Source organism: Sminthopsis crassicaudata, chromosome 1, assembly GCF_048593235.1.
Source record: "Sminthopsis crassicaudata isolate SCR6 chromosome 1, ASM4859323v1, whole genome shotgun sequence".
Lineage (NCBI taxonomy): Eukaryota > Metazoa > Chordata > Mammalia > Dasyuromorphia > Dasyuridae > Sminthopsis > Sminthopsis crassicaudata.
In genome coordinates this window covers 686,049,951-686,062,224 of record NC_133617.1, presented here as the reverse complement: position 1 = coordinate 686,062,224, position 12,274 = coordinate 686,049,951, and positions in this window count along the sequence as shown.

Genomic DNA, 12,274 nt, shown 5'->3' with positions numbered 1-12,274 from the left:
TTGGAAAGACATTCAGTGCTCTTGGATAGGCCGAGCGAATATAATAAAGATGACAATACTCCCCAAACTAATCTATTTATTTAGTGCTACACCAATCAGACTCCCAAGAAACTATTTCAATGACCTAGAAAAAATAACAACAAAATTCATATGGAAGAATAAAAGGTCGAGAATTGCAAGGGAACTAATGAAAAAAAAGTCAGAGGAAGGTGGTCTAAGTGTACCTGATCTAAAGCTATATTATATAGCAGCAGTCACCAAAACCATTTGGTATTGTCTAAGAAATAGACCGGTAGATCAGTGGAACAGATTAGATACAAAGGACAAAAAAGGGTACATCTATAGCAATCTAATCTTTGACAAACCCAAAGATACCAACATTAGGGATAAAAATTCATTATTTGGAAAAAACTGTTGGGAAAACTGGAAATTAATATGGCAGAAATTAGATATGGATCCACACTTAACACCATGTACCAAGATAAGATCAAAATGGGTCCATGATTTAGGCATAAAGAGGGAGATCATAAATAGATTAGAGGAACAGAGGATAATCTACCTCTCAGACTTGTGGAGGAGGAAGGAATTTATGACCAGAGGAGAACTAGAGATCATTATTGATCACAAAGTAGAACATTTTGATTACATCAAACTAAAAAGTTTCTGTACAAACAATACTAATGCAAACAAGATTAGAAGGGAAGTAACAAATTGGGAAAATATTTTTAAAAGCAAAGGTTCTGACAAAGGTCTCATTTCCAAAATATATAGAGAACTGACCCTAATTTATAAGAAACCGAACCATTCTCCAATTGATAAATGGTCAAAGGATATGAACAGACAATTCTCAGATAAAGAAATTGAAACTATATCCACTCACATGAAAGAGTGTTCCAAATCACTACTGATCAGAGAAATGCAAATTAAGACCACTCTGAGATACCACTACACACCTGTCAGATTGGCTAAGATGACAGGAACAAATAATGATGAATGTTGGAGGGGATTTGGGGAAACTGGGACACTAATACATTGCTGGTGGAGTTGCGAAAGAATCCAGCCATTCTGGAGAGCAATCTGGAATTATGCCCCAAAAGTTATCAAACTGTGCATACCCTTTGACCCAGCAGCGCTACTACTGGGATTATATCCCAAAGAAATACTAAAGAGCGGAAAGAGACATATATGTGCCAAAATGTTTGTGGCAGCTTTTTTTGTTGTAGCTAGAAACTGGAAGATGAATGGATGTCCATCAGTTGGAGAGTGGTTGGGTAAATTGTGGTATATGAAGGTTATGGAATATTATTGCTCTGTAAGAAATGACCAGCAGGAGGAATACAGAGAGGCCTGGAGAGACTTAAATCAAATGATGCTGAGTGAAATGAGCAGAACCAGAAGATCACTGTACACTTCAACAACAATACTGTATGAGGATGTATTCTGATGGAAGTGGAAATCTTCAACATAAAGAAGATCCAACTCACTTCCAGCTGATCAATGATGGACAGAGTTAGCTACACCCAGAGAAGAAACACTGGGATGTGAATGTAAATTGTTAGCACTAATATCTGTCTGCCCAGGTTGCATGTACCTTCGGATTCTAATGTTCATTGTGCAACAAGAAAATGATATTCACACACATGTATTGTACCTAGACTATATTGCAACACATGTAAAATGTATGGGATTGCCTGTCTTTGGGGGGAGGGAATAGAGGGAGGGGGAGATAATTTGGAAAAATGAATACAAGGGATAATATTATAAAAATATATATATATATAATAAAAAAATTAAAAAAAAAAGAAATTATTTGCCTTTTGTTCTTCCAGATGAACTTTTAAATTATTTTTTTAGCTCAATGGGGAAAGGAAATGAGATCATTGGAAAAAGGGAATGAGAAAAGCATATAACTCCCTAACAAATAAACTTGTGAAATAGTGCCTTGGGAGTTTGATTAGTAAGACACTAAATAAGTATAATTTAGGTAGTATTGTCATTTTTGTTATTTTACCTCAGCCTACCCATTAGCACTTGATATTTTCCCAGTTGAGTAGATCTGATTTTATTTGTGTGGAAAGTGTTTTGTAATTGCCTTCTTATAGTTCCTGACTTTGTCTTGGAAGGTATACCCCCCAAATATTTTATATTATATAAAGGCATTTTAGACGATGGCAGAGAACAGACACGACTTGCTGTTACCTACTCTGCATTTCCCTCAAACCAACAATAGACATAAGCCTCTAAACTGGTTTTGAACTAAAAAAAAATCACACTTATTTGGAGTACAACACATTTCCAGCAGAAGATACCTTGGACTAATATCAAACCAGGTCTATTTGAAATGGGCAGGGGGACAGTGTCCAAGTCCAGACCCACAGCACAGGAAGAACAGGGGAAGGAGCTGGGGGCAGGGAGTCAGAGTCTGGGATTCTTCTATGAACCTCTTGGGCTACTCTGTCCTGATTTCAAGGATGGGTATTGGCAGACTTGCTACAAAAAACAAACAGTAAATCACTGAGCCCTGGAAAAGCACAGGACTTAGCCAGGATTATTCAGCATCACAAATCAATCAGCAGACCTACACCAGGGCAAACTTAAGAAGCTGTTACTCCTTTTCATTAAAATCAGTGCAAAAGCCTTTAAAAATGAGCAAAAAACAAAAAACAAAAAAAACAAACAAAACAAAACAAAACAAAAAACTCTCACCAATAGACAGCTTTTATGGACAGAGAGATAGACAGAAAGAAGAAGAGATCTCAAATCATAAAGTTCTTAAAGGAAAATCAACTCCCGGTGAAGCCTTAAAGGGAAATATTAGCTGGTCCCCATTTCACAAAGCTTTCTTGGAAGATTGCATAAAAGATCTTAAAAGTAAGTTAGAAGACAATGGGGAAAGGAAATGAGATCATTGGAAAAAGGGATGAGAAGAGCATATAACTCCCTAATGAATAAACTTGTGAAATGGAAAAAAAAATGCAAAGAACAAAACAATTCAATTGGCCAAATACAAAAGGAGCTAAAAAAGGTAACTAAAGAAAATAATACACTAAAAATTAGAATTGAACTAATGGAAGTGAATGACCCAATAAGACTTCAAAAATCAGTCAAACAAAATTTTAAAAAATTAAAACTAGAAGAAAATATGAAATATATCCTAAGAAAAACAACTGACCTGTAAAATAGATCTAGAAGAAATAATCTATAGACTATTAAACTTCCTGAAAGCTAAGATGAAAAAAAGAATCTAGACATTATCTTACAATAAATCATAAAAGAAAACTGCCCTGAGGTCTTTGAATCAGAAAATTTGAAAGAGAGTTTCTAAATGTGGAGGGATGTTTGAGAGAGGTGATCATCAGAAGTAAAACACTGGGGAGGAGGGAAGGGGGAAAGTAAAAAGAAAAACATAACTTAGGGTAAATAAATTAGCAGGAAGTACAGAGTTATAATTTTAACTTTGATATGAATGAGATGAAGTATCCCACAAAACAGAAGTAGGTAACAGACTGGATTTTAAGCCAGAATTCTATAATACTTTGTTTATAAGAAACATATTTAAAGCAAAGCGATGCATTCAGAGTAAATGTAAAATGCTTATGCTTCAGCTGAAGGGGAAAAAAGCAGGGTTAGCAAACCTGATCTCAGATCAAGCAAAAGCAAAAGCATATCTAATTAAAAGAGATAAGGAAGGAAATCTAAATCCTACTAAAAGCTATTATAAATAATGAAGTAATATCATTGCTAAATATTTATGCACCAAATGGTATAGCGTTCAGATTCCTAGAGGAAAAGTTAAAAGAGATGCAAGAAGAAAGAGATGGCAAAACTGTAGTAGTTTGGTATCACAATGTGGCTCTCTCAGAACTAGATAAACCGAACCACAAAATAAAGAAAAAAAGGAGTTAAGGAGTTAAATAGAATGTTAAAAAAGTTAGATATGATAGATCTTTGGATAAAATTGAATGGCGATGAGAGGAGTTGACTTTTTTCTTGGCGGTTCATGGAACCTGTACAAAAATTGACCATGTATTAGGATATTAAACCCTTAAAATCAAATGCAGAAAGGCAAAAATAGTAAATGCATTTTTTTTCACATAATGATGCAATAAAAATCACATGCAACATAAGGCCAGAAAAATAGACTAAAATTAATTGTATATTAAATAATTTAATGCTAAAGAATGAATAGGTACAATAGCAAATCATAGACACAATCAACAACTTCATCCAAAAGAATGACAATGGGAAAAAAAAAAAAAAGAATGATAATAATGAGACAACATACCAAACTTCATGGGATGCATCCAAAGAGGTTATAAGGGGAAATTTTATATATCTAAATGTTTACTTGCATAAAATAGAGAAAAAGATCAATGAATTGTGCTTATAACTAAAAAAGATAGAAAATAACAAATTAAAGCCCTCAATTAAATGCTAAATTTGAAATTCTGAAAATAAAAGAGATTAATAAAATTGAAAATAGTAAAACTATTGAATAAATACATAAAACTAAGAGTTGGTTTTGTGAAAAAAAATAGATTAACCTTTAGTTAATTTGATTAGAAAAGGGAAAGAAAAAAATCCAATTGTTAGTCTCGAAAATGAAAAGAGAGAACTTTCTAGCAATGAAGAGAAAATTAAAGCAATAATTAGGAGGTATTTTGCTCAAATATATGCCAATAAATTTAATAATCTAAATTAAATGGAGGAATACCTACAAAATTACAGACTATCTAGTTTAATAGAAGAGAAAATAAATTATTTAAATAGTCCCATTTTAGAAAAAGAAATGGAACAATCTATTAATCAGCTATGAAAAATTCCCAGGGCTGGATAGATTTACATGTGAATTCTACCAAACATTTAAAGAATAATTAATTCTGATATTATATAAAGTATTTGAAAAAAATAGGGAAACAAAAAGTTATCAAATTGTGCATACCCTTTGACCCAGCATTGCTGCTATTGGGCTTATATCCCAAAGAAATACTAAAGAGCAGAAAGGGACCTGTATGTGCCAAAATGTTTGTGGCAGCTCTTTTTGTTGTAGCTAGAAACTGGAAGATGAATGGATGTCCATCAATTGGAGAATGGTTGGGTAAATTATGGTATATGAAGGTTATGGAATATTATTGCTCTGTAAGAAATGACCAGCAGGAGGAATACAGAGAGGCTTGGAGAGACTTACATCAACTGATGCTGAGTGAAATGAATAGAACCAGATTGCTGTACACTTCAATGTTGTATGAAGATGTATTCTGATGGAAATGGATATCTTCAACATAAAGAAGATCCAACTCACTTCCAGTTGATCAATGATGGATAGAAATAACTACACCCAGCGAAGGAACACTGGGAAGTGAATATAAATTGTTAGCACTACTGTCTATCTACCCAGGTTACTTATACCTTCAGAATCTAGTACTTAATGTGCAACAAAAAAATGGTATTTACACACATATATTGTATCTAGGTTATATTGTAACACATGTAAAATGTATGTTATTGCCTGTCGTCAGGGGGAGGGAGTAGAGGGAGGGAGGGATAATTTGGAAAAATGAATACAAGGGATAATATTATAAAAAAATAAAATTCTAAATAAATAAAAGTATATGTTAAAAAAAAAGAAAAAAATAGGGAAAAAAGGAATCTTATAAAATTCCTTTTATGACACAGATATGGTACTGATAGCTAAATCAGGTAGGGTAAAAAAAGAGAAAGAAAATTGTAGACTAATTTCCCTAATACATATTGATGCAAAAATCTTAAATAAAATATTAGCAACAAGATTACAGAAAGTCATCTCCAACATAATGCACTATGACCAAAGTAGGATTTATACCAGGAATTCAGGATTGATTCAATATTAGGAAAACTTTTAGCATAATTGACTATATCAATAACCAAACTAACAAAAATCATATGATTATCTCAAAAGATGCAGAAATAGCATTGCATAAGTCCCAACACCCATTCTTATTAAAACCCTAGAGAATAGAGGAAGAAGTGGACTTACAATGATCAGTAGCATCTATTTAAAATTATCAGCAAGCATCATATGTAAAAGGGACAAACTAGAACCATACCCAATAACATCATGAGTGAAACAAGTTTGCCTACTATGCCAATACTATTCAACATTATATTACAAATGTTAGCTTTAGTAGTAAAATAAAAAAGAGATTTTAAAAACTGGAGTAGGTAATGAAGACACCAAATTATCATTCTTTTTAGAAGATATGATGTTATTAGAGAATCAACTAAAAAATACTAGAAACAATTCACAATTTTAGCAAAATTGCAGAATACAAAATAAATTCACATAAAACATCAGTTTTTTTTTATATATCTTACCAACAAAATCTAGCAGCAAAAGATAGAGAAAAAAGTCCACTCAAAAATTCTGTCAATAGTATAAAATATTTGAGAATTTATCTGCCAAAGGAAAGTCAGGAACTATATAAACACAACTACAAAACACTGTCCACACAAATAAAGTCAATCAGTTGGAAAAATATCATGTGCTCATGGGTAGGCTGAGCAAATATAATAAAGATAACAACACTGCCTAAATTAATCTACTTTTTTAGTTCCATATCAATGTTTTATGTACCTAGCAAAAATAATAACAAAGTTCATCTGTAAGAACTAAAGGTCAAGTATTTTGAGGGAATTGATTAAAAAGTGCTAATGAAGGTAGCCTAGCTGTGCTAGACCTAAATCTTTATTATAAAGCTGTGGTCCTCAAAATCATTTGGTTGAAGCTAAGAAATATAGTTTTGAATTTGTAGAATAGTTTAGGTTCACAGGACAAAATAGGCAATAACTATAGCAATCTGGTGTTTGACAAACCCAAAGACCCAGCTTTAGGGATAAGAACTCATTTTTTGACAAAAACTGCAGGGAAAATTAGAAACTAGTATGGCAGAAACTAGGCATTGATCCACACCTAACACTACATACCAAGATAAGGTCAAAATGGGTTCATGATTTAGACATAAAGAGTGATATTAAAGGCAAATTAGAAGACCATAGGAGAGTTTGCCTGTCAGATCTGTAGAAAAGGAAGGAATTGAAATCCAAAAAGATAATTTTGATTATATTAAATTTTAAAATTTTTGTACAAACAAAACTAATGCAGACAAGATCAGAAGGAAAGCAATAAATTGGAAATATCTTTATATTTAAGGGTTCTGAAAAGGCCTAATTTCTAAATATATAGAGAGAAATGACTCAAATTTAAAAGAATTCACCACCTTCTCCAATTGATAAATGGTTAAAGGATATGAACAGACAATTTTCAGATGAAGAAATTAAAACAATTTCTAATCATATGAAAAGGTGCCGTAAATCACTAATGATCAGAAAAATGAAAATTAAGACTACTCTGACATACCACTACACACCTCTCAGATTGTAAGATAACAAGAAAAGATAATCATAAATGTTGGAGGAGATGTGAGAAAACTGGGACACTAATACATTGTTGGTGGAATGGTGAATGGATCCTGCCATTTTGGAGAACAATTTGGAACTATGCTCAAAAAGAAATCAAACTGTGCATACCTTTTGACCCAGCAATGTGAAGACCAAGTTAGCATCCTGGATACCTTAAAATCAGCCAGAGTCAGGATAAGCAAAAGTCCTTGGTCTTTATTCTTGGTCTTTAGGGGTAGGAGTGAAGGGAATGGACAAAAGCTCTCCACAACCTCCCTTCTCATCCACCACCAAAGTGAACCTGGCTTGTCTTATTCCACCCCCTAATCCCTCCTACAATTATCTGTATACACAAAAAGATCGAGCCAGTACAGAATAGTGGGAAGGGCTATTTTCCAAGCATATGCTAATAGAGTATTGTCCAGTTGCTAATTAGCTTTAAGTGCTAGGTTGTCTGATTCCAGTGCATCAACTCAGAATTGTAGCCTTTACACAACAGTGTTTCTATTGGGCCTGTATCTCAAAGAGATCTTAAAGGACAGAAAGGGATTCACATGTGCAAAAATGTTTTTGGCAGCCCTTTTTGTAGTTTCAAGAACCTGGAAATTGAGTGGATGTCCATCAGTTGGAAAATGGCTGAATAAGATATGGTTTATGATTGTTATAGAATATTATTGTTCTATAACAAACAATCAGGAGGATGATTTTAGAGTGGTCTAGAGACACTTATATGAAATGATGCTAAGTTAAATGAGCAGAAACTATTGTACATAAAAAACATCAATATTATACAATGATTAATTCTGAAAAATATGACTCTTTCCAATAATGAAATGACTGATGCCAGTTCCAAGAATCATGTGACAAGGAGAGAGCTAGCTACACACAGAAAGAGAGGACTTTGGAAACTGAATGTGGATCACAACATAAATTCTCTCTTTTTGTTGCTGTTTGATTGTACTTTGTTTTCTTACTCATTTTATTTTCTTTTTGATCTGATTTTTCTTGTGCAGCAAGAGAACTGTATAAATATATTTATACATATTGGATTAAGCATATGTTTTAACATGTATCACATATATTGGATTACTTGCCATGTAGGGAAGAGGGTTGGGGAAAGAAGGGAATATCTGAAACATAAGGCTATATAAGGGTCAATGGTGGAAAAAAATATCTGTGCATATGTTTTGAAAATAAAAATCTTTAAAAATAAAAAAAATAAAGTAATTTTAAAAGGAATTTATCTTTCTATACCTTGCTGGTGGACTTTGTTGGTAATATATCAAAGTGCTGATGACTTATCTGGATTTATTTTGTATCCTTTGCCTTTCAGGATATTTTTGATCCTTTAAAGTGCAGATGGCTAGGTCCTGGGTCATCCTGATTGTGGCTCCTTGATGCTGGAATTATTTCTTTATGGTTGCAAGCAATATTTTCTCCTTGATCCAATAATTCTGAAATTTAACTACACTATTCTGTAGAGTTTTTACTTTGGGATTTCTTTCAGGAGGTGATTGGGGAATTCTTTCAATGGCAATTTTACCCTCTGTTTCTAGGACATTGGGGCACTTTTCTTTGATTATTTCCTGAAGGATGACATCTAGGCTCTTTTCTTTATCATAGTTTTCAAGAAGTCCAATAATTCTTAAATTGTCTCTCCTAGATATTTTTCCATGTCATTTGTGTTTTCAATGAGGTATTTTACATTTTTTTCTATTTTTCATTTTTTAAAATTTTGTTTGAGTGATTCCTGATGTTTGATTAAGTCAATCTATTCCATTGTTCAAATCTAATTTTTAGTCATCTATTTTCCTCAGTAAGTATTTTTAGTTTCTTTTGCATTTGGCCAGTTGAATTTTTAAATGAGTTGTTTGTTCAATGGATAATTTTTCCATTTTACACATTCTGTTTTTCAAGGAGTCATTTCTTTTACCATTTCATTAAATCTATTTTGTAAGTACTTTTCTTCAGATAATTTCTGTATTTCATTTTCCAAACTCTCCTACAGCATTCTTATTTCCTTTCCCCAATTCTCTTTTAACTCTCTTTTAATATCCTTTATGAATTCTTCCAAGAAAGCTTGTGAGATGGGGGAAATCCATACCATCCATTTTAGCTTCATCTGAAGGTGATTTACCTTTAGTGTCCTCAGAGTTTGAGATCTATTCTTTGCTGTCTCCATAAAACCTATTTATGGTCAGAGTTTTTTTTTTTTTTGTTATTTTTATAAGTTGAGATCTTCTCTTAAGGCAAAAGGTAGATTGTCCCAAGCTTCCTCTACAGGCCACAGTACCTTTTCACTGCCCTGACCTAGTGTTGCTGACTTCCTTCCTGTGTTGGGGGTATGGCCAAGTCCCTTGTTCTTCTGGGGGTTAGAAGCTCATTATTTGCCTTTTGTATTTGCATTGGCTGTCTCACATCTAATATGCTAATCTATTGGCTACTGAACCTGTAGAATAGCCAATGCTGCTGTATTTTGGCTTTTGAGCCTCCAAGTAGATTTCCCTGAGATGTGGACTGCACATCACCATGAGTCACTACATTGAGGCTGTGCTTGACTGACTCCTCTGATACCCAATTGAAACAGACTTTTCCTGAAGTTCTTCCAAAATATCTTCTTCTGGAAATTTGTGGATTCTGTCACTCCAAAACAAGTTCAGTGGCTTGATCTGGTGTCTATCTGAGAGACACCATAAAGAGCTCAGATAAAGACCTGTCTATTCCATATCATCTTGGATCTGCCCCCACCCCCAAATTTCTTTAAAAAGGTTATTTGGCTCTTTTTTAATCATAGATTTTATGAAGTATAAGTATTCTTTACATATTTTACCTCAATCTATTTTACAAGATATTTGTCTGCCAATAAGATGTTTACTATTTCCATTCTTTTGTTTTTGTTTAATTGTTTCTTGATCTCATGGACTAAGTAGCTTCCACTTCTCCACTTCTAATTTTCGAGAAATGATTTTCTTATCTATATTGTGGGAAAATAGGAAGGGAATGGGATGTGGAAAGAGGGCAAGAATGATAAAAGAGAGGGCATATTAGTAGAGGAAATGGTAGAGTGAAATGAAGAGAATAAATAGGAGATAAATACAGGTAGCAATAATAATTGGAAAAGGAATTTTGAAGCAAGTTTCTCTGATAAGGCCTCATTTCTCCAACATAGAGGGAAATGGGTGAAATTTATAAAAAAAATTAGAGATTGTCTCAACTAATAAATGATCAAAATATAGACCTTTGTGCCCAAAGGTCTATAAATTCATGCATATCCTTTAACGTACCACCACACAAATTGGCACAAATAGCAAAAGAGAATTAAAAAAAAAAAAGGAAAATAACATAAATGAGCAAAAATTATTCACAGCAACTCTTTTTCTAAGGGCAAAAAATTTGAAATTGAAGAGATGCCCATCAATTGGGGAATGGCTCAATAAGTTGTGGTGTGTGTTTATGATAATATATTATTGTTCTATGAGAAATGATGAGCAGGATGCTGTCAGGGAAAAAAATCCTGGAAATTCCTCTATGGACTCAAGCAAATTGAAATGTACTGTATATAAAGTAATAACATTTTTTTGGGATAACCTTCTGTGAATGATCTCAGGAGTAAAATTATCCATAGCTACTCTGAAAAAAAATTGTATCCATACCTAGAGAAGGAACTTATTGTGTCTGAATACAGCTTGAAGCCTTCTCTCTTTCATTTTGAATCTTGCTCTCTTTTTTAACTTAACTTTTCTTGAGGATTTTTATTTTAATTAAGATGGTAGACATGTTTCTTTCACAACTTCACTTTTATGGAATTTTTTTTTGTATGATTTGAGAAGTGGTTTCTTAATTGTTCATGGGGATAAGGAAGGGAATCTAGACAAATTTAGAAACAAATGTAAAAAAAAAGTTCTTTTGAATTTAACTGGAGGAAAATATTAAATAAAAACAAACTGAAAAAAGAAAACATTTTCTTTTATGAACTTATATATGATGTTTTTTTCATTAGATAAATCTCACATGGTAAAGAAGTAAGTTTGTACTTCTTTTCCCATTTGGATAATTCTGTGTTAAATGAGTTCTCATCAAGGGATTTTTGTATCTCTTTTTCATTCAACCTATAGTTTTTATTATCTTCAGTATTTAGTGGCCCTTTTTTACTAACCTGACGATTCATTTCTCATGGGTTTTTTTTTTTCATTAATCATTTTTTCCAATTTTTCCTCTACCTCTATGTTCATTCCTTTCTCCCTTCCTTCCTTGTTCTTTTTTTCTATCTATATTTTCCTTCCTTCCTTCCTTCCTTCCTTCCTTCCTTCCTTCCTTCCTTCCTTCCTTCCTTCCTTCCTTCCTTCCTTCCTTCCTTCCTTCCTTCCTTCCTTCCTTCCTTTTTTTCTTTTTCAACTATTCTAGAGATTAATTTGGAACTATGTCCATTGAGCTATAAAGTTGTGCATAGCCTATGACTCTGCAGTGTCACTACTGGATCTGTATCCCAAGGAGACCATAAAGACTAGAAAAGAACCCACATGTACAAAAATGTTTGAAACAGCTCTTTTTGTGGTGTCAAAGTGTTAACAGGCAGATCAATTTTCCAAGAGCCTCCACAGCTGAGGATCACAACATCTGAAGGAGTTTCAGGGCAGCCTTTGATGACACAGGTGTTGCTTATGGACTGGGAATGAAATAAATTGGAGGCAGAGGGAAGAGGAGGGATATCAGACAATGAATGCAATGCCCTCTCAGACAAAGAGGTCAGAGAACAGCAACTGCCTCTCAGTCTCCTTGTATCATCCTCTCATATAAGGAGATCATTCTACTCTGCAGGTCTGGGTTGGATCTCTAG